At 44.3% G+C, this 20288-nt stretch overlaps 1 pseudogene; it reads right to left on the reverse strand.

Annotated features, from left to right (window-relative positions):
* Positions 1-4726: 4726 nt before the first annotated feature.
* LOC136535428 (L-type lectin-domain containing receptor kinase IX.1-like) lies at positions 4727-6917 on the reverse strand (annotated as a pseudogene).
* Between the last annotated feature and the right edge of the window lie 13371 nt (positions 6918-20288).

Consider the following 20288-nt stretch of genomic DNA (forward strand, 5'->3'; position numbering starts at 1 on the left):
AAAACAATACTTGGCGAATCAATTGACACTCGACAAAGAGCCGGTCTTCGGAAGTGTATTGATTAGAATTTATAGGCCGAATATTTGGGTAGCCCGGGGCACAGGTATCCTCCCTATCATATCCCGTACGATGTTCTTTATGATTCTTGCGAGTTTTGTTGATTAGAGTTTCCACTTGTTACTTAAGCTAGTTAATCTCTGCAACACGCCGCACATTCGTCCGAAACAAAGCGGTACAGTTTGTTGTAAAAAAAAAGCGGTACAGTTAGGCAGGCATAACTACAGTATGTGTGTAGCGTATTCATTTATTGCTTGCGATGTTGCTCCATCCTTTGTCGTTACGAATATTCAAATCACCGTATTTGTTAAACCATACATCCGATTTATATTCCGATTAAACATTTGTGTTCCTTACAATTAAATCTACAAATCAAGACTAATATTGATTATTTTCTGATGTAAAATGAAATAACAACATGTGGGCCCCACACGATATGTTCATAGCTAGCTTTTATACGTTAAGCATATTTGCAATAACAAATAACCATATATAAAGTTTTGAAACGATTTTAATATGAAAATGGTATCTTTCGACGAGGTCTAACTTTCTAGTTTTGAGTTTTTTCATTTAATATCATTACGATACTCAAAAAAATTAAAAGTTTCAGCAGCATATTAATCTCATACTAGTGTTTGTTGCCTTAGAAAAATCATATATTTCTTGTATGGTGTCAAATAAAGATACTTTTTATATGAAAGTTGTAGCCCTCGATGACATCTACAACTTTATGATTTTGAGTTTTTTATTTTATTTTAGGTAATTACGATGCTTAAACAAATATATAAAGTTTCAGCAACATGTTAATCGCGTACAAGCATTTTTCGCCTTAGAAAAATCATATCTTTCTTGTACGGTGTCAATTGAAGATACTTTTTATATAAAAGTTGCAATCCCCCGTGAGATCTACAACTTTATAGTTTTAGCAGTATATTCCTTCATATAAGACCATATGTTTTTGGCGATCTGACACTTCTTTTTTCCTCCGTCTTCTGCGTCGATGTGAGCATTGATGCATCTTACTTTGTTTAGAGTTTAGGGTTTAGGGTTTTAGGGTTTATGGTTTAATTTTTGGGGTTTATGGTTTTAGAGTTTAGGGTTTGGGGTTTATGATTTTAGGGTTTAGGGTTAAGGATTTAGGGTTTTGGGCTTAGGGTTAGGGTTTTAGGGTTTGGGGCTAAGGGTATTAGGATTTTAGGTTTGGGTTTTAGTTTTTAGTGTTTAGGGTTTTTGTTTAGAGCTTAGGGTTTAGGGTTTAATATGTCTAGGTTTTAAGGTTTATCGCAAATATGCTTATAATGTGTAAAAGCTATGAAAATTTCATGTGGGGCCCACATGTCGTTATTTCATTTTACATCAAAACATAATCAATATGGTTTTAAGATACCTAATATTAAGGTTACCTGACCTATCGATACCTAATATTAAAAGTGATAAATTACTATTTCCATTTCTTACTCTCTTCCTTTGTCCGTCCCCCCTCACTCTATCCTGTCCCTTGGTCCGTCGTCCCTCGCCGCTATTGCCCTTTTTTTTGAGTTTGGAGCTGATATATTTGTACATAAAACTAAAGCAGTAAATTTCTTTCTTTCATCTCTCACTCTCCCCTTGTCCATCTGTCCTTCACTTCTCTCCTATCTCTTTGTCCTTTGTCCCTCACTATCATCCTTCTCGCTGTTGACTTGGCGGCTAAGCCCGTGGACATCACGACACACGTGCTGGCATGTGGCTCACCTCCATTGTCGCTTATGGTTTTAAGATCCTCCAAATGCAAATAATATGTATGATAGGATCATTTATTCAATATATGTAACTCCCGGCATGTGGCTCGGGAGCTCCTATTGAGTACCTAACAAAAAGGGGTTACCTAAACACAGACCCACTAACTGATTCTCCTAATCAACTAGAGGTTTGGGAGCTACACCGCCATAGGTGCTCACGTGCACACTTCAGACCATTGCTAAGGCCTGATGGGCCTAAGATAGCCCACTCTAGAAAAAAGGCCCTGGTGCTAGGGAGACAAGCCACGAGGGCAAGCCCGCGCCTAAGGGCTTGGCTTGGACCACCAGTGTCTTGACCTTGGAAGGCGACAGCTAACCACAAGGGCAGCCGTGAGCGCCCTCATGTCCCTCGGCTCAGCTTCTTGTCCCGACTGATGTGAGGAATATCCGCCCACAATCTGCAAGGAACCTGAACACGCGAATAGAGCCATAGAGCATGAGATCTTGTTGGCGTTTCTCTTCCCTCACCTCCTATGAGGTCGTGTCGGCCACTTCTAGCCTAGGGTCACGCCACGGGCATGATGCATCGTGACAAGGATGGGCCATGGCCATCGCAAGGCGCGCCAGGCCCACCACTTAGTCTCTCTCTACATGCGGCCATGTCCTTAGCATGCGATGGACTGTTGGCGGTCCTTAAATCCCATTTTAACTGCCAAATATCACGTAAAATGAACACCAAATGCAGCGGTAGGGTTTATTAAACTAACAGATTTTCACGAGTTGGTGATTGTTCAGGTCATGTCGGAATAACACAAGAAATGTTTCTCAAAAGCATACAAAGAACACAGTAAAATAACACCCAACATGAGCCTAAGGAGGAGAAGGCCCATTTACCATGCAAAACAGGGCCCAATCAGGTGGAAAACAAGGCAAACCCAAAGCAAACTAATCTCCAAATGGCATCAACCCCCTACAGCCCCCCTCTAGAAGCTCAAGGAAGACCCACCCACCGAAGATGGGCTCGATTGGGCCAAGCTAGGGTGCAGCCGCCCCCTTACTGACGCGCCTCGGGCCTAGTCTTCTCAAGGCGGTGCCTTGAATGCCCTGGAGGACGGTGCGGTGGGGATTCTCGGAATATTCCATCTCAAACTGTCATTTGGAGGCTATAAAAGGAGGAGGAGAGCCTCCCCCCAAGACATAACACACCAAGGAAGAGCAACATCACACTTGAGCTTCACTCCAAGGCTTAGGCCATAGCTACCTAGAGTTGAGTAGTTGGAAGAGATGTGAGGGAGAGTTTGGGGAAGTGCCGGACTTGTAGGTAGTCTTCCTCCGCTTGTACCTCGACGAACACCTACACCTCAACGGATTCATCCGTTAAGTGAGTGTTTATGGTTTCTTATGGCATTAAGTCTTTTGCTTAGTTAAGCTTTACTTTTATTTGCTTGCGGGTTCGTCGTCCGTTCTCGTAGCGGTTTACTCTAGTAGAGGGCTCCTAATAGAGACGAATAACCTATACGACGCTAGAGTAGTAGTCGATAGCGTAGACGTGGTGTCTAGGGCTAAATGCCACCTTCATTTGCCTCGTACCCCATGGTTGAGGAGTAGGAGGCAAGTGTGTGACGGTCCTATCCGTCCCTTGTAGTCCTCCACATTCGGGTTCGACGTAGAGCAACAGGCCGGGTATCGCTTGGTAGACCAGGTGTATGACAGTGCCCGAAGTAGAGTTTATCTATCCTTTGACCCTAAAACCATAGAAATCCATCTCAACCCTCACCAACTCTATCCTTGTGTTGTCCTTGGACGAACTAGCTAGAAGAATACCTCCGTTCCCAGTGAAAAATGCGATACCCTGAATAATTCCGGATGAAGTGCTACAATAGTAGTTCCGTGCGCTTGCGAATTATTTCTGTATGCGTTAAGAATACCAACATAGATGCCGAGAAGAGGACGATTCTAGGCATCACACAATGACAACACTAGCGCTGACGGATAGCTCCAGGCTCTACTAGAGGATGTCAGGGGTGGTTGAGGATTGTCGGCCAAGGCCAGCGGTAAGGGACGGCGCCCAACACCTCCACCAACTGGATACTTAGGACACAACACCCCACAAACCCCGTGAAACCTAGCCTGGCCAACTTTGAAGTCATCCAGACCAACTTGTCTGCTGATTCCGAACTGATTTGTTTCCCAATTAGTTTTTTGATCTATTTTGACGTCGAAAACTTAGAGAACGCACTTTTGGACTTGTTTCCTACTGGATAAGACGGCCCCTTCTAAATAAACGAGCGGATCATGACCGATTGAGGATTCCCACTTTCAATCGTCAAAAACACACATCTACTAACTCTCTTTACATCTTTTCCCATCTACCTCTTTCTCTCGTTCTTCATCGGTGCTGCATGGCAGGAGGATCGACGACGACGAAGCTCTACAGCGGCCAGGTCAGCTAGGGCAGCCCATAACCACCGCACACTCCGATGTATCCCTCCCGGACATGTGGGGTTTCGGGTTGCAAGAGACCTCGTCGGTGTCTCTTGCGTATCGCGCTCCCGGTGAGGCTCTTTCGGCGACATGTCTTAAGTATCGCGCTCATCGCTGGAGACATAAGATCCGGGTGTGGACAAACCCTAGGCATTGGCCGACCTAAAATTTGACTAGACCCTACATCGAACGTTCTAGCTCCTTACCGATGTGGTGACCCAACTCGGCGTCAACACGGTGGTGCTGAGATACGTAGTGCTGGTTCTAGTAGTATCATCCACAAGCAAGGATGGAACAGAGTAACAAATGTCAACATATTAACACTATTTTCAAGCATGTCAACACTATTTTCTATAAAGTTAGTAACTTAAAAGTTTGACTTTTAACGATGGGAAATGTGCAATTATTTTAGTACGGATGGAGTACTCACCACTGATGCCGGCCTAACATAGTAAGTAACATATTAGGTAGCGGTGGTGCTGAGATACATAGTAGTAGTAGTAGTGCCGGTTCTAGTCGTGTCATCCACATGCAAAGAAGGAACAGATTTCAGCAGTCCGAACGGCACCGATACGCAGGTTGCCACCGGCGTTCTTCTCTCAAGGAGGCTCGGCAGCGGCCGCCTCAAACCGCAGAGCGCTAACAACTTGCCTGATGGATGGCCTCAGGCTCGGGTCACGTTGCGTGCACCAGAGACCGACGAGCAGCATGCGCTCCATCTCTTTGGGGTCAAACTCCCCGTTCAGGCGGGGGTCGGCCGCGTGAAGAACCAGTCCGCGCTCGTGCAGCTCAGAAACCCGCTGCGCCAGGTGGACGACGGTGTCATTAGGAAGAACCACCACGGGCCGCCGGCCACAGGTGACCTCAAGGAGGAGGACGCCGAAGCTATAGATGTCAGATTCCTTATTGAATCTGGCCGGTGACGGTGCACTCCGGGTCCATGTACCCCATGGTTCCGGCGAGCACCGTGGTGTGCGAGCCCCGGCCGTGGTCGACCAGCCTCGCCAGCCCGAAGTCGCCGAGCTTGGCGTGGAAGGAGGCGTCCAGCATCACGTTGCTGGGCTTGATGTCCCTGTGCATCACGCACTGCTCCCACTCCTCGTGCAGGTAGAGCAACGCTGACCCCAGGCCCAGCACGATCTCGTGGCCTGTGCGGCCATGCCAGCACTACACCGTCGTCGTTGGTAGCTCCATAGAGGTGCTTGTCGAGGCTTCCGTTGGGCATCAGCTCGTAGACGAGGAGCAGCTCGCCTCCGCCGCCGTGGCACCAACCAATGAGCCTGCACCAGGTTGCGGTGCCTCAGCCTGCTGATGACCCTCACCTCTGAAAGCGTACTCCTTCCTCCCCTGCTTGGAGCTCTTGGGACACCCTCTTGACGGCGACGTGGAGGTTCATCTCGTTCAGGAATCCTCTGTACACTGACCCGAACCCACCTTCTCCGAGCTTCTGCTTGTCCGAGAAGTTGTCCGTGCCAATGGCGAGCTCAGCGTAGCGGAACCGCTTTGGCCCTGTTCCCTTTCTCAAACTCGTCTTCCCATCTCAACTCGTCTTCCGGCTCTTCCTTGCTCGCTTCCCGGTTGAGTTTGGCCTTTCTTTGCCGTCGCCGGAGAAGGAGGCACGTCGTTGTGAAGCCTAGAAAGATCAAGAACGAGACCAAACCAACGGACATGCCAATCGCAACCCGTATCTTGGGCCTTGGACGAAGACGAGGAAGGTCTTGTGGGAACTGAAGATCCTGGAATGTGGCCGCACATCAAGTTTCTTGTTTCATCTTAATAAATACTGTATAACAGAGCATTTTCCCTATAACTGCGGCAATCGATAAAGCAAGGTGCAACGAGACACGCGTAACCGGGAGCTGCCTGTAGAGACGGCGGTGGTGCCAGCACCGCCGGTGGAGGAGTGACGTCAAACGCTCCCACCTGGTAGCGCAGGTAGCAGCTGAACCCTTGAGGGTACCGTAGGGTGCTGCTGGGGAAACATGTTCCACAGCTTCTCGGTGTAGCTCGAGATGCAGGTCGAGCACTCGCTGGCGTTGAGGTCCCTGGTGCGACTGCGCCAGCCCGTACATCTCCTGGGGACCCTCCCACGGGCCCGAGTATGGTGTGCTGCTGTTGGAAAAGCGCAGCGGCGAGATGCGACGCCGCCGGTGAGCTTGCTCATCAGCGGCACCCAAGCGGCCCGCACCGCATCCGAGGTGTTATAAATAGTTCGTCTCCGGGGACTATGTAGTGGAGGTCCGCGGTGGTGGGTATCGGCGCGGCCGAGTACCGGAGCACGCAGAAGTGGTACGCCGCGTTCACGCTCCGGCTCCTGGGCACATCGTCGTGATCATGGCCACCGCCGAGATGCGGCAGTTGAGACACTCGGCCGCGTTGCTGTCCGCGTAGCACATGGTGAGGCCGAACACCTGGTCAGCCCCTGTCCCGGCGGTGCCTTTGTAGAACCACCCGTTGTCGCCGGCCGCCGTGGGCATCCGGGAGAGGAGCTGGTCCAGGTTCTTCTTGTATTGGCTGCCGTCGGTGTAGTTGTCCGTCCTCGAGCAGGACGGATTTAACGACTTCATGATATTGTTGTCCTGCCCCGCTGCCGCAACGAAGATGAAGACAAAGGTGGTGAGGAGGACAAGGAGAAGGCAGTAGCAGGAAGCCATTGCCAGGGACGCTCTTGCAGGCGGATCCACAGTTCAAGCATTCTTGTCATGTGACAAGAATTACTTTGGGCAAATTAACTTTGTAAACATGGCTTGTGCAAGAGATGATCCTATGATTTTTGAAAGATTATTATACTCAGTGGCGGATCCAGAGTTCAGGATTCGTTTGGAAGTATCATAAGAGTCGTCAGCAAGGTTTGTAAGCTAATATTACTACTACCTTCTGCTCTGAATGAATGTCTTAGCTAGCTCTAAACTAGTAGCAGTCTAACAGATAGTACTAAATTGTGGCTTTGGACCATGTCAAATATGATTTGGATAATCATATCCATCAACATTGCCGGCCTTCTTTTGGCTTGATCGAATCAAGTTGATTATCATGCCGGCTCCCATCACTACCGTTAATCCGATTTCTTAACCGGAGGACTATCATGGCCCCATGAGATGCCTTAACAGTGATGTTCCCAGGCGATATTCCGATGACCCCCTAGTTCTTACGAAACCTTTTCAATACGTATTCCTTTTATTTGCAGAATGCCCCCTGGTTTTGATTGCAATCCAAATACTTACATAGCACCTCCTTATATATATATTTGTAAAATCTTAACCTTGAAATTATGGCCAAGGAGCCTCCAGTTAACACGATATAGGTTAGGAAAAAAACTAAATCCTGTAGATTATCACAATATCCATGAACATTTGGTATTTAATTTGATAGACACTAATCACCATGCCGAACAATAACCATTAGATATTCTATTTTATAAAAAAAATACTCACCTATGCCACTATTAATAAATTAATATAAAATATAAAATTGCAACTAAATTACTTACCTCTGCCACTGTGAAAAATAATTTAAAATAACACCCTAAACCTATATCTAAGTTATACACATCTACCATTATGAAAATAATTTCAAACAACGTAACATAATTTTTTCTATAAGTTACATACATGTGTCATTATGAAAAAATAATGCAAGGTAACCCCTCGGACTCGCGACGAAGATTGTTGTGTCACTGATAGGCCATATAGGAAATCGAGAGAGCTAGAAAAATTATTGGTCAAGTGGCCATGCTCGGGGGCGCCGTTTATGTCGAGCTGAGCTCGATAGCTAGCCAAGACTGTACAGAATCATCCTAACTGGTTTACAGCTAGGGGCGTCTTCAATGAAAAGAGTGGGTCGCTAGTTATTTGGTGCCACGTCATATCCTGCCTGTTAGAAATTTTATTCAATATCTTCTCTCTCCCCTGGTGTGTGGGTCCCGCTTGTACTCTCGGTCCTCTCTCCAAAAGCAGAGAAAGTGGTGCGCAGTGTGGTGCGCGGTGGGACTTTCTCTCTCAAGACCCGCAAGCTCAACGATGAGTGCACTGCCCTAGCACATATTAAACCCTAACTTCTAGTGCCATCGGAGAGCTGGGCACTGGAGCTTAGGTCTGACAAGGCACAATGCATAGGCACGTGTGGCAAAGTTCAAAATAGGGCACCAGAGCCCTTCGGTGAACCCGCCGGACCTTCTTTACAAAGAGGGTGTTTTTTGTGTGCAAGGGGTTCTAGAGCTCACCGGAACTATTCGGTGATCACTGAAGACCACCCATCTGAGCTACAAACACAATAATAACTAGTTCTGACAAAGCGTCAGTAACCATTGAGAGAGCTTCGATGCTAAATTTTGGTGACCCACCTGAGGTCGTCTTTGATGGTGTCATTTTCATCCCACCAAATTGGTAACAGCTAGTTTCTTGATAGGGGCTACAAATAGAGTGTGTTGTTGGGCGTCCAGAACTCTAGGATTCTCTTGATCACTAGAGCTCAAGAAACACCTCCAATCACATTTGCTTGCTAAAGATTGCATTCTTGGTGAGATTGGAGTGGTTCCGGTACTTGTGCTTTAGGCATGTTGGCTCTAGATTTTCTTGTTACTTTTGGTGGTTGCCACCACCTAGACACCTTGGTGCAGCATGACTCCATTGAAGCACTCAAGTTGAAGATTATGATGTGCTTTAAAGGTGATTGTGAGAGGCTCTTATGCTCAGTTTTGCTGGAGATTGGCAAAGAGCAACTTTAGTGCAATAGAGGTGTTGAGAGTGCCTTATGCCCTTATGCTCGAGAAAAGAGAGAGACAGAGGAGAGGACATGGCAGAATGGGTGCGGCGAGGAGGCAACAATAAAGTGGAGTAGGACAGATAACGATACTTTGTCACAACTGATCGTCATGCAAGTGCTAATTAAATTGTATTCTCTATAAAAACCGCTATAGAAAATTATGCATTGTGATAATTAGATCTAAATGATTTTTAGAGGTGGTTTGGTAGGGGCGGCTGGCCCAGCCGCATCTATAGTAGCTTACAAGCCGTTCCAAGAAAGCCTGAGCGTAGTAGTGCACCAAAATGATGAAATCAACACAGAAGCTTGAGCCACATCCAAAACTACTGAAGAAAACCTCCATCGGCTGGTCGACACTCTGACCAAGTGACCACCAAACTTAAAGCCTGCGCTGAAGATTAGCGAGGATCCAAATAACCTTTATACAAAGATTGTCCTCCACAATAGTGCCTATATGGAGAACATGACGTAGGACGACGTCGCCTCTACCCGTACAATGAGACGAGTTTTTTTCACCTAGAAAACACTGGATGATGGAACCACCTATGACCCCTCGCCCAAGGAGGGGAAGGACCGCGTACCGTGTCACCGTCACTGTTATAAAAATTAGAGAATATCTTGCATGTTGCCGCGAGAACTATTAACTCAATTAGAGTAAATATGCAGTGGTAAAAACAATCATGGAATTAATGGACTACAAATTGAATGATTTCTTTGCACCCTCTAAAAAGAATGAACCAATGTGTTGCTCCTAAAATCATGCAAACCGATGATCAGGGCATGCCTCATTTGATCTTCTTTTCGGACAAACGGATAAGATGATTAATTACCTGTGGTTGGGGGACATGTGTATTTTCATGTAGTATTTTTTTTTTTTTGCAAGGAAGTGGAGGATATGGAGGCGAGGGAACGGAAGAGATGGGGGGGGGGGACATGTGCGTGTGTGTGGACGTGGACGTGGACTTGGGCGTGTGCGTGTATTGAAATTTTTTTATTAAAAACTAGGGAGTCATCGGAAATGTGGTCACGGAACGTCTACACGTGCACGGCGGCCGGCGAGGTCATGTCCACCGCCAGCAGAACAACACATGCCGAGTATATTCCTCAACTCTGCAAGAAGCTAGCTAGCTAGCATTTGTTCCTGTTCCCGCGGCTTTAACACGAAGCAGGTTCCTGCGTCTGCGCACCAAGTCACCAAGACAGGTCTTTCTGTCACGCAAGAATTGAAGTAACGCAGAGGACGAAACAAGGTGATAGGATTAACAAGGTCAGTATCAGTGGAGAGTTTCATGGTGTTATTTCCAAAACTATCATATCATATAAAATAAAATAAAACTTGGATGAAACATCCCACTCTCAACGGAGAGTTTCATTCTATAGTTTGATTGGCAATTAATTTCATGACTCATAGAGAGTTAGTAATCGTGCTAAGAGAGTTTCATCTAGATCATTTCTTCTCTTTCTTCTTAAATACACTGCCATGTCATTAAAAAGACCTATGTAACAACCTATTTAATGCAAATGAAACCCACATGGAACTCCCATTAAGACCGGCCTAAGAGCACCTCTGGTGTGCACAAAAATCGAACCGTGACCACACAAAATCAAACTTTGCACATGCTAGAAACCGAACCATATGTGTCGGAACTCAAATCGCACTATGCTTAGTAGTCAAACCGAGGCTGACTAAACAATAGAACCGTGCGGCTAGCTCACGCTCCAATGCGTCACAGCTGGTGAAATTTTTGCATTTTGGCCCCTTTTGAAAACATTTTTTACAAAAAGACCTATGCCAAAACGTTTCCTGAAAATAGACTATTTTTAGGCGTCTTAGAACATGATGTCAATGTATGAGGGTCGGCGTCGACTGACACGACGCCGAGGTCTTGCCACGTCACGAACGACCCCGGTCAATGGCGACACGGTGGCGCATGGGGTCCGACACGTCGGCGTTGTGTCAGCCAACGCCACAGGCCCAACCTCGGCGCGGTGGGACTAAACGCCGAGCTATTGGCACCATCCGGCGCGCGGCCCAGGCGGCCCAACAACGCTTCGTGGCCCAATAGCTCGGCGCGGGGTCACTTAACGCTGAGCCACCAGATTCGGCGCGGCCCGACTCAACGCCGAGGTCTGGTCTCTTGAAGCCGCGCCGCGGCCCCCTTCTTCTTCCTCCCTCCATTCTGAAAGCGCCGGCTCTGCTCTCTGTTCGTCTCCCCCACGGCACCCACGAAACCCTAACCCCCAAATGCGACCCTAGGTGCCCGGATCTCGTCTCCCGAAGCTTCCTTGAGGTAATGGTCCCTCCCCTCCTCCAATCTATCCGCGTAGATTGTGCTTGCATTGTCTCTAATCATGTGGAATCATGGGTGTATGGTGTTTTGGTATATGTGTATTTGCATTTGCAAAATATATGGCTTAGGTTGATTGAGTGCATTGTTGTTTAACTGTTTTATGTGCTGAACATGTTAGGTTAGTTTGGTTTCTAGTTATTTTGGTCATTAGGGTTCTTTGTTTATTGTAGGTGTCATTAGGGTTAGTTATTTGTTGGTCATTAGGGTTAGTATGTATTTTAGTTATTTGTTGGTCATTAGATTTCAATTTTTTATGACTTGAAATGATTATGTTGTTGGGGTTGAAAAAGATGAAATGATATATTTTAGTTTCTACTTATTGGATTGAAACTCGCATGATATAGTGATATGTGACACTACTTGTTGTGTGATGGCTATAGATGGATAAATTAGTGAGGTTGCATCATGGAGGCCGTATTGTTAGGACAAGAGATGATAGTTTGGAATTTCTGGACATGTGTGAGGAGTTGTTGATTTTTTCTGAAACACCATCTTTGACCCAGTTAGTGGAGCGAGTGAAGGTTAAGTTAGGCTGGAATGAAGGAGACGTGCATGTTCAGTTTGAAGGTGTCATAGATGTTGGGTCGTCGAAGGGTCCTCGGATCAAGCGGTTGCTCAAAATTACAAGCGAGTCTGAATGGAATGATTACAAGGCAGTTGTATTGGCCTCAGAAGTGCGATATTTGGATTTAGTAGTAAGGAGTCCGGCTTAGGAAATGATAACTTTGAAGCATGCCCATCTTCTCCCGCTCACATAGGTTATGGTCCTTTGTCTGAAGAAGAATACTTGTCACACAACTAGGCTACGGTGGTGGTGAAGTGTTTGAATCGCTCGAGCGTGATGGAGGTTGGTTTGAGGGCGGTCGAGATGAGGAGGAGAATGCGGTTGCCGATGATGAGGGCAATCATGATAGTGATGAAGAGGATGATGATTATGTAATTGGTGATGCAGAAGAAGGTTTGGACGACGCTAGCGGAGACTTTTCTATTGAGGATGAGCTTAGCGATGAAGATGATCTTAGTGGTGAAGAAGACTTTGGTGATGCTAGGTCTATGAACCGTTTTGACATGGAGATAGCTGGAGATGATGAATCCTTCATAGAGGAGATAGCCGAAGACTCTGATGACGATTGCCCTGTTGGTCGTCTCAATTTTAGGGAAATAGAGATATTGTCTAGGGTCTTGCCTTGGAGAGATCCACTAGTTGGTGATTTTGAGGACCTTAGCCATGGTCATAGGGCAGTAGCTGATGGTGGGCCAAGTGATACAACAGTACCTGATGTTAGCGGTTGCCTCATCATATGGAAGGGCATATTGTTTGCTACCATGGATGAGTTGAAAACATGGTTGCAAGAGTACTCCATTGTACACAACCGACCTTTTAGGGTCATCAATTCATTCAAGGAGAAGAGGTACACTGTTGCTTGTGAAGAATAATAGTGTGGTTGGAGAGTATGTGCTAGGAAGACGAAGGCAGGCAAATGGAAGATTACCTCAATGAAGCAACCACATGTTTGTGCCACTGCTGAGGCAGAAGAGAACCATCTGCAGCTCAATTCTAGGTTCATTGCAAGGTAGTTATGCCCCGTGGTGAAGCATATGCCAACCATTACGGTGTCCGCGTTGGTTGAGATCATCTTCCAACGGTACAATTACTATATCAAGTATGGAAAAGCATGGAGGGCAAAGCAGCGTGCACTGGAAATAATATTTAGAAATTGGGAAGAAGCTTATGAGCATCTCCCTATAATGTTGAACGCAATGAGGGCTGTAAATCCTGGGATGCACTTCGAGTATTTACCTAAGGAGGGTGAAACAAGGAATGGTAGCCAGGTATTTGGAAGGGCCTTTTGGGCATTCGGGCAGAGCATCGAATCATTCAAGCATTGCAGGCCCGTCGTCTCAATTGACGAGACCTTTCTTACAGGGAAATTTGAAGGCACAATGCTTGTTTGTATTGGGACATATGTAGAAGACCAGCTTGTGCCATTGGCCTTTGCGATTGTTCGGAAGGAGGACACGGATAGTTGGTGTTGGTTTCTCAGGCTAGTAAGACAAGTGGTAATTGGTCTGGGATGTAATGTTTGTGTGATATCCGATAGGCATGCTGGCATTCTGAATGTCGTAGAACAAGAGATTCCTAGTTACACCGGTGGTGCACCAGACACCTTGCTCAGAATCTTATAAGGCGTGATCACACAAAGGACAACTTCAAATTATTTGAGGAGGTTTGCAGGCATCAAGAGGTTCAATTATTCAAAGACAAGCTAGATGCCCTGAAGTTAGCCACAAATGTTGATGGCGGGCAATTCTTGAGCGAGTTGATGGCGTCGAAGGATAAGTGGTCACTTGCATATGACACCGGAGGTTGGAGATGGGGCTTCATGACTAGTAACATGGTAGAGATGTTCAATAGCCTTCTAAGAGGTTGGAGATGGGGCTTCATAACTAGTAGCATGGTAGAGATGTTCAATAGCCTTCTAAGAGGTTGGAGATGGGGCTTCATGACTAGTAACATGGTAGAGATGTTCAATAGCCTTCTAAGAGGTTGTCGTGGTCTGCCTGTGACTGCTATTGTCTCATTCACGTTCTACAAGTTGAATGCTTGGTTCGTTTCGAGGAAGAAGCATGCGAGGTCTCTATCACTACTACAGGATGGACTTGTTGTCCCGGGCGGTAACGGCCTTTAGTCCCGGTTACCGCGCCGGGACAACGATCCCAGGACTAAAGGTGGAACCTTCAGTCTCGGGTCATCGAGCCGGGACTAAAGGCCCTCCAGCCGAGCAAACGTGGCCGCACCCTTTAGTCCCGGTTGGTAACCCCAACCGGGACTAAAGGTTCCTTTTCTTTTTCTTTTTTTTTGTTTAATTTGTTTTCAGTTCAGTTACACATATTTGTTTAATATATAATATGTTTTTATGTACGTATTCTATGCTGCTAATATAAATACACGCACGCATATAATTACATCTAATTCTCATCTCGAGCATTATTATATTCGAATAAAGTATGAAACTATATATATTATAGATATATATGTATATATACAACACTTTCATAATCTTGTTCTCGAAAATAACGATATCAATAAATATTTAATTTACATCATTTATTCCTTAGGATCAAAGTAGAACTCGCTGTTGGGATTTAGCACTTTTTCTAGAAGAAATCCTGCTAGTGACTCTTGAACTGCTTTCAGATGGTCTTTTTGCATGACCCTTTGTTTCAACCATTCAGTCTTGCATTTGAAATAAAAGGAAAAGTATTAATACATATATATATATATTCATTTAAAAATAAAAAAAATTGATATATACGTACTCTAAGGACATCTTCAGGAGTTCTTATGTGTGCAGTGATAAATTCACAAACGTAGTGTCCACACAAGTTATTACCTGGTTGCTGCCGCAAACACCACTATACGAGAAGAAGATTATTCTCATCATCTCACACGTAAATTGAAGTACGATATAGTAATTAAATACGTGGGGAAGTATATATAGTACAACTTACTGGTATTTCAACTACATTAAGTGGTGCCTTGCAATCCTTACGGTGTTGCAGAATAAACTCTTTCCAAACCCTGTGCGACCAATAATGTACGATCGTTAATAAATTATGGCAAAGTCTATTCAATAATAGTTGTGCGCAAGAGATCGAAATTACCCCTGGATAATGTCTATCATATCTTGGTATAGTGCCCGCTCTTTTCTCAACGAGTCCAAGATTACTAACCGACTTGAGTTTAACTCAATGACAATGAGTATCCAGTGAAACCTGCATTGGTTTATACACACACGTACATGCATATAAGTTGTATTGATATTACATAAAATGTGTAGACTACATTATTATTAACACTTACTCAAAGTTGTACGAGAAAAGTATTGTTGTCTTGTCGTGCTGCTTCACAAAGAACCTCATGATATTCTTCTGTGCTTCAGATACCCACCGCTCATTGACAATAATATCGATTTTGAATACGATATAAGGATCAATGAAGCCAACACTGGTGTCTTGTATTCTTTGGAGCTCTGACATCTGGAATCTGTATATAAATATAAGTTACATGTGAGGATAATTATATACACGTACGCATGGAAGTGAGTTTATTAAATAAAAGTAAGAATCACTTATAAACAAAAGGAGCTAATGATTGATTTGTCCAGAGCGTCCATGTGGTATAGTTGATGCAATTCTTTGAAACTAATATGTAAGATGTCATCGCCACGAAAGTAATGATGGTCTCTAAATCTGACAAAGATCCACTCATCACCCCTGCCACACGCCTGCATGTACCACTTGTTGAGCAAGTATATTTGCGTACCCAATTTATTCAGAGCCGCAGGGTTGTACCGACTTTTGCCAAATTTATAAGTCTTCCAGGTATCAACTTCCAGGTTCTGGATTGGAGCTTTGCCCGTCAATTGATCCAAGGTTAAACTAGTTAGTTCAAAAAAACATTAAGGTCTTGAACCGACACTTCTCCAGAGTTGTCTGGTCGATAGACTTCTATGTTAGAACCATATTCATTAGCAACAACAAGATTTTGCATTGGTTGCTTCTGTTGTTCGAGTTGTGGGACATCCTTCCCTGATGCTCTTTTCCTTTTCTTATGTGCATCATGTGACTTCACGAGGGAGCGGTCATAGTCTGATAGTGGCGGAGGCTTACGAACTTCAAGCATCTTTTTCTTGTGAGCTTCGACCTTCTGCCTCAGCAGATCTCGTGGTATGTAAAAGTACGGCTTCTCCTTAAGCTTCGCTTGTCTCTGCTTTTGGATATCTATAAAAAAATCTTTCACTTTTTTGTCTTCTTCAGCTGCTATTTACTCATCAGTCTTTTTAGGAAGTATTTCTTGAGAAATAACTCTTTTTTTCGGGGGTCTTCTTTGCCACTGGGACCTTAGACGTCTCTGTAGTGCGTCGCTATGGGGGGGGTGGGGGCGGTGTTGGAGACCGGCGTGGAGGCGATGACGCTGGTGTTGGAGTCCGGCGTGGAGGCGTTGGAGATCGTTGTGGAGGCAGTGGGGCCGGTGTAGGAGTTGGAGATCGTTGTGGAGGCGATGGGGTCGGTGTAGGAGTTGGAGATCGCCGTGGGGATGAAGTCGTCTCGCCCCCCGTGACGCTGTGATGATATGGGGAATGAATGATTGGGCTAGGCTGGGGGAAGACCCTGCTACAAAAACAAGTTGTGGGTCAATTATTTTTGAAGCCAATATAAAATTAATGGAAAATAATATTTCATTCACTTTCATTCGTACCTAGGGTGAGGTAGGGGAAGCGGGTGGCGCCCCAGAAATGATGATGAAGCGTTTGCGCCATTGAATAAATGTCTTCTCTGCTTCTCCTAGTGTCTTCTCCCTATCATCGCCTTCAATGTCAAGAGGAACATTGCTGTAACCTTTGAGCACTCTATCGACTGAGACGCTAGCATATCCAGGTTGAATAACTGACCCATGGATTCTTGGTGTCTTTGTTCAGTCTATTGGAGATACAACCCCGACAGCCACCATGATTGATGCATTATTACCATCTGGAATGTGCAGCTCACATGTTGTTAGAGGCTCGGTAATGTCATCAACAGGGAAGCGCAACCCAGCGTCATCTTGAATAACTGGCAGCTCCGTGGAAGCACAACTGCTTTTCATCTGACCAACGGGGCTAATGGTGACTCCTAGCGTTGATTGCGATTGCATTTGACTCATTGCTAGCTGCACTTGCCTCTTGATCTCCTCCTACATTCTTGCCTCAAGAGATTTTTCTCGTTCACGTGATTCAAGCAATGCTTGTCGTGACTCATTAACAAATTGCTCCAATACACGGATTCGGTCTGCCTCCTCATCCTTCTTTCTCTGGCGGCTTCTGTAGGTATCCTTGTCTACTGGGAATGCTTGTAGCCACAGAACCGCCCCATAGCCTCTTGTTCAACCACCGTGTCCGGGATTCTCTAGGGCATATGTCAATTCATCCTTCTCTCTGTTGGGCTTGAAAACACCACTATCAGCTTCTTTCCTAGCACGAGCTAGTCTCTATGTTGCTCTCTCAATTTTTTGGCCGAAAATTAGCTTGCCAGTGTCTAGGTCTAGGCTTCCCCCATGAGCGTAGAACCAATTCTTCGCGCGTTGAGGCCAGTTCTTCTCTATTGTTTCAGGTATGATTTCCTTGGCAATAATCTCTGCTTCTAGGTTCTGCCACTTGGGAATAGCACTCCTATAACCACCTGATCTCATGCGATGATGGTATTGCTTCTGTCGGGCATTCTGCTGATTCCTCATCACACGTTCCTCACTCTCTTGAGATGTCTTGTATTGTACGAAGTCATCCCAATGGGACTCCAACTTGACAAACGCCTTAGCATTGAAATCCGGCATTTCATTCTTCAAGATAAACTTTTTATACAGTGTCTTCTTCCAACTCTGGAACAATGTTGCCATCTTCTTCATTGTCCAATCCCTCACTAGCTCCTTCAAAGCATCATCTGCTTGTAATGTGAAATGCTGGGTGATATCTCTCCAAGCTAGGTTCTTGTCACGATCAGATACAAAACTAACATTAGAAGCGGATATCTTCTGCTTCCATTCACGAGCACTAACTGGGATCCTATCCCTTACAATGAACCCACATTGATTAACATATGTCTGAGCATGTGGTCCCAATGGTTTGCCGGTGTCGGTGTCGAATTCTGATATTATGAAACGGTCCTCTAATGGCTTTTTTGGCCCTCGGACTTTCCTACTCTTGTTGGTGGTTGATGTAGATCCAGAGACCGGCTACATGAGTAGAAACACAACGATTAACAACAAATATACGTATGCATGCATCTATAAGAGATGATAGATAATCGAATATACCTCGCCAGTATTTTCTTGCACGACAATTTGTTGATCTTCAACCACCGGGATATTCAAGATATCCTCATAATCAGCAAAGTACTGACTCGTGTCATCTACATCCGTATTGGTGCCGGCGTTGATAATATCCGCCATTATGTCATCATTCAAGTTATCATCCGGAGCAGCCATTGTATCTTCAAGATAACACATAGATAGAATTACTATAGCACATAACATAAGTACATGTGATAACACATATAGAATTACTAAATCCAATTAAATATAATAACACATAATAAGGATAAATAATAATAAGGTATAGGCTTTGGAATCGAATCAAAAACACTTTCGATCCAAAACATGGAAATAAGTACATGTATATATACACATAGAATGATACAATTCTCTCTCTCTCTCTCAACACATAGAAATAAGTGCATATATATATATATATATACATATGCATGTGATAACACATAGAATGTCTCTCTAGATACAATTTTCTCTCTCTCTCTCTCAACACATGGAAATAATTAAGTACATGTATATATACACATAGAAATAATTAAGTACATGAAAATCTAACACATATATAGAGAGAGATAGAATAATAATTACTAAATATATCAAAAACTATAATAAAAAACTATCTAAAAACTATCTAAATAAATTACTAATTAAATTTTAATATATTTAAATCTAATTAACATATATCAAAAACTATCTAAAAAACTAACTAAAAAACTAAGAATAAACTACTAATTAAATTTTAATACATTTTAATCTAACATATATATCAAAAACTATCTTAAAAAAATATGGCCGAGCTAGCTAGCAGGCTAGGGGCGGATGGCGGGCGTGCTGGCCGGCCACGGGGCCGAGCTGAGCCGCGCGAGGACGACGTACGACGGAGACGAGCTCGACGGCCGCCGGGTGGGGGCTCGACGACGAGGCCGGGCGGGGGTAGACGACGACGGCGGCGCGGCAGAGCTCGACGTGGCCGGGCGCGGCAGAGACATGATCGACGTGTTGTAGATCGAAAAGTTGAAGACGAACAGAGGAACCGTTCAATATATATAGGCCGGGACCCTTTAGTCCCGGCTGGTAACACCAACCGGGACTAAAGCTCCTTTAGTCCCGGCTGGTAAGCCGAACCGGGACTAAAGGTCCAACCCTTTAGGTCCCGGCTCGGCTTACCAGCCGGGACTAAAGGAGCTTTAGTCCCGGTTGGTGTTACCAGCCGGGACTAAAGGTATTTTTGGGCGGACAATTCCGCCCACCCTTTAGTCCCGGTTCCTGGCCTGGGCCGGGACTGAAGGCCTGAAAATTTTGGCAGCCCGCCAGAGTAATTGGAAAGGCCTAGGATTTTGATTTTGTTCTCCTTGTTTAATATTAATTAATTCTATAGCAACTTCAATACTTTGCAATATTTATTTTAAAAAATACTATTGATTAACTAATTATTTATTGTAAATAGGAAAATTTTGTAACTTAAAGTTTTTAATTTCTTTTATGAATATAGAATATAAATGTTACTAATACTAAGTATTTTGTTAATGCAAAAATATATTTGTAACTTAAAATTAATAAAACTAATATTATTCGATAGGAAATTTATTATCATATTATTGTAACGTCAATGTTTCAATTTTTTCTTGGTTTTCTGACCAAAATGACAGGAAATTTTTGTTGAACCTATAAAAATAAAGAAAATGTAGTATTTTTGTTCTACAACTTTTTCAAATGAAAAATGGCCTATATAAGGATTGTAGATCTTGATGAGTTGAATAAACTTAATATTCAAAACTTTTCAATTTGAGACAATCTAGGGTTCCGAAAACTAGTTTGTAGGCGTCGAAATTTAAAAATCATAAATTTGAACCGTCCAAACTATCTCAAATGAAAAGTTGACCAAAACAACAATTGTAGATCTTGATGAGTTTAACAAACTTGGTATTCAAAACTTTTCAATTTGAAGTCATTTAGAGTCCATAATACTAGAGTCAAAGTGTTGTTTTTTCATTTGACCAAATTTGACTTGGTCAAACTTGCTCAAATGAGACACTAAATGACCT

Source organism: Miscanthus floridulus, unplaced genomic scaffold (genome assembly GCF_019320115.1).
Source record: "Miscanthus floridulus cultivar M001 unplaced genomic scaffold, ASM1932011v1 os_2793, whole genome shotgun sequence".
Taxonomy (NCBI): Eukaryota; Viridiplantae; Streptophyta; class Magnoliopsida; order Poales; family Poaceae; genus Miscanthus; species Miscanthus floridulus.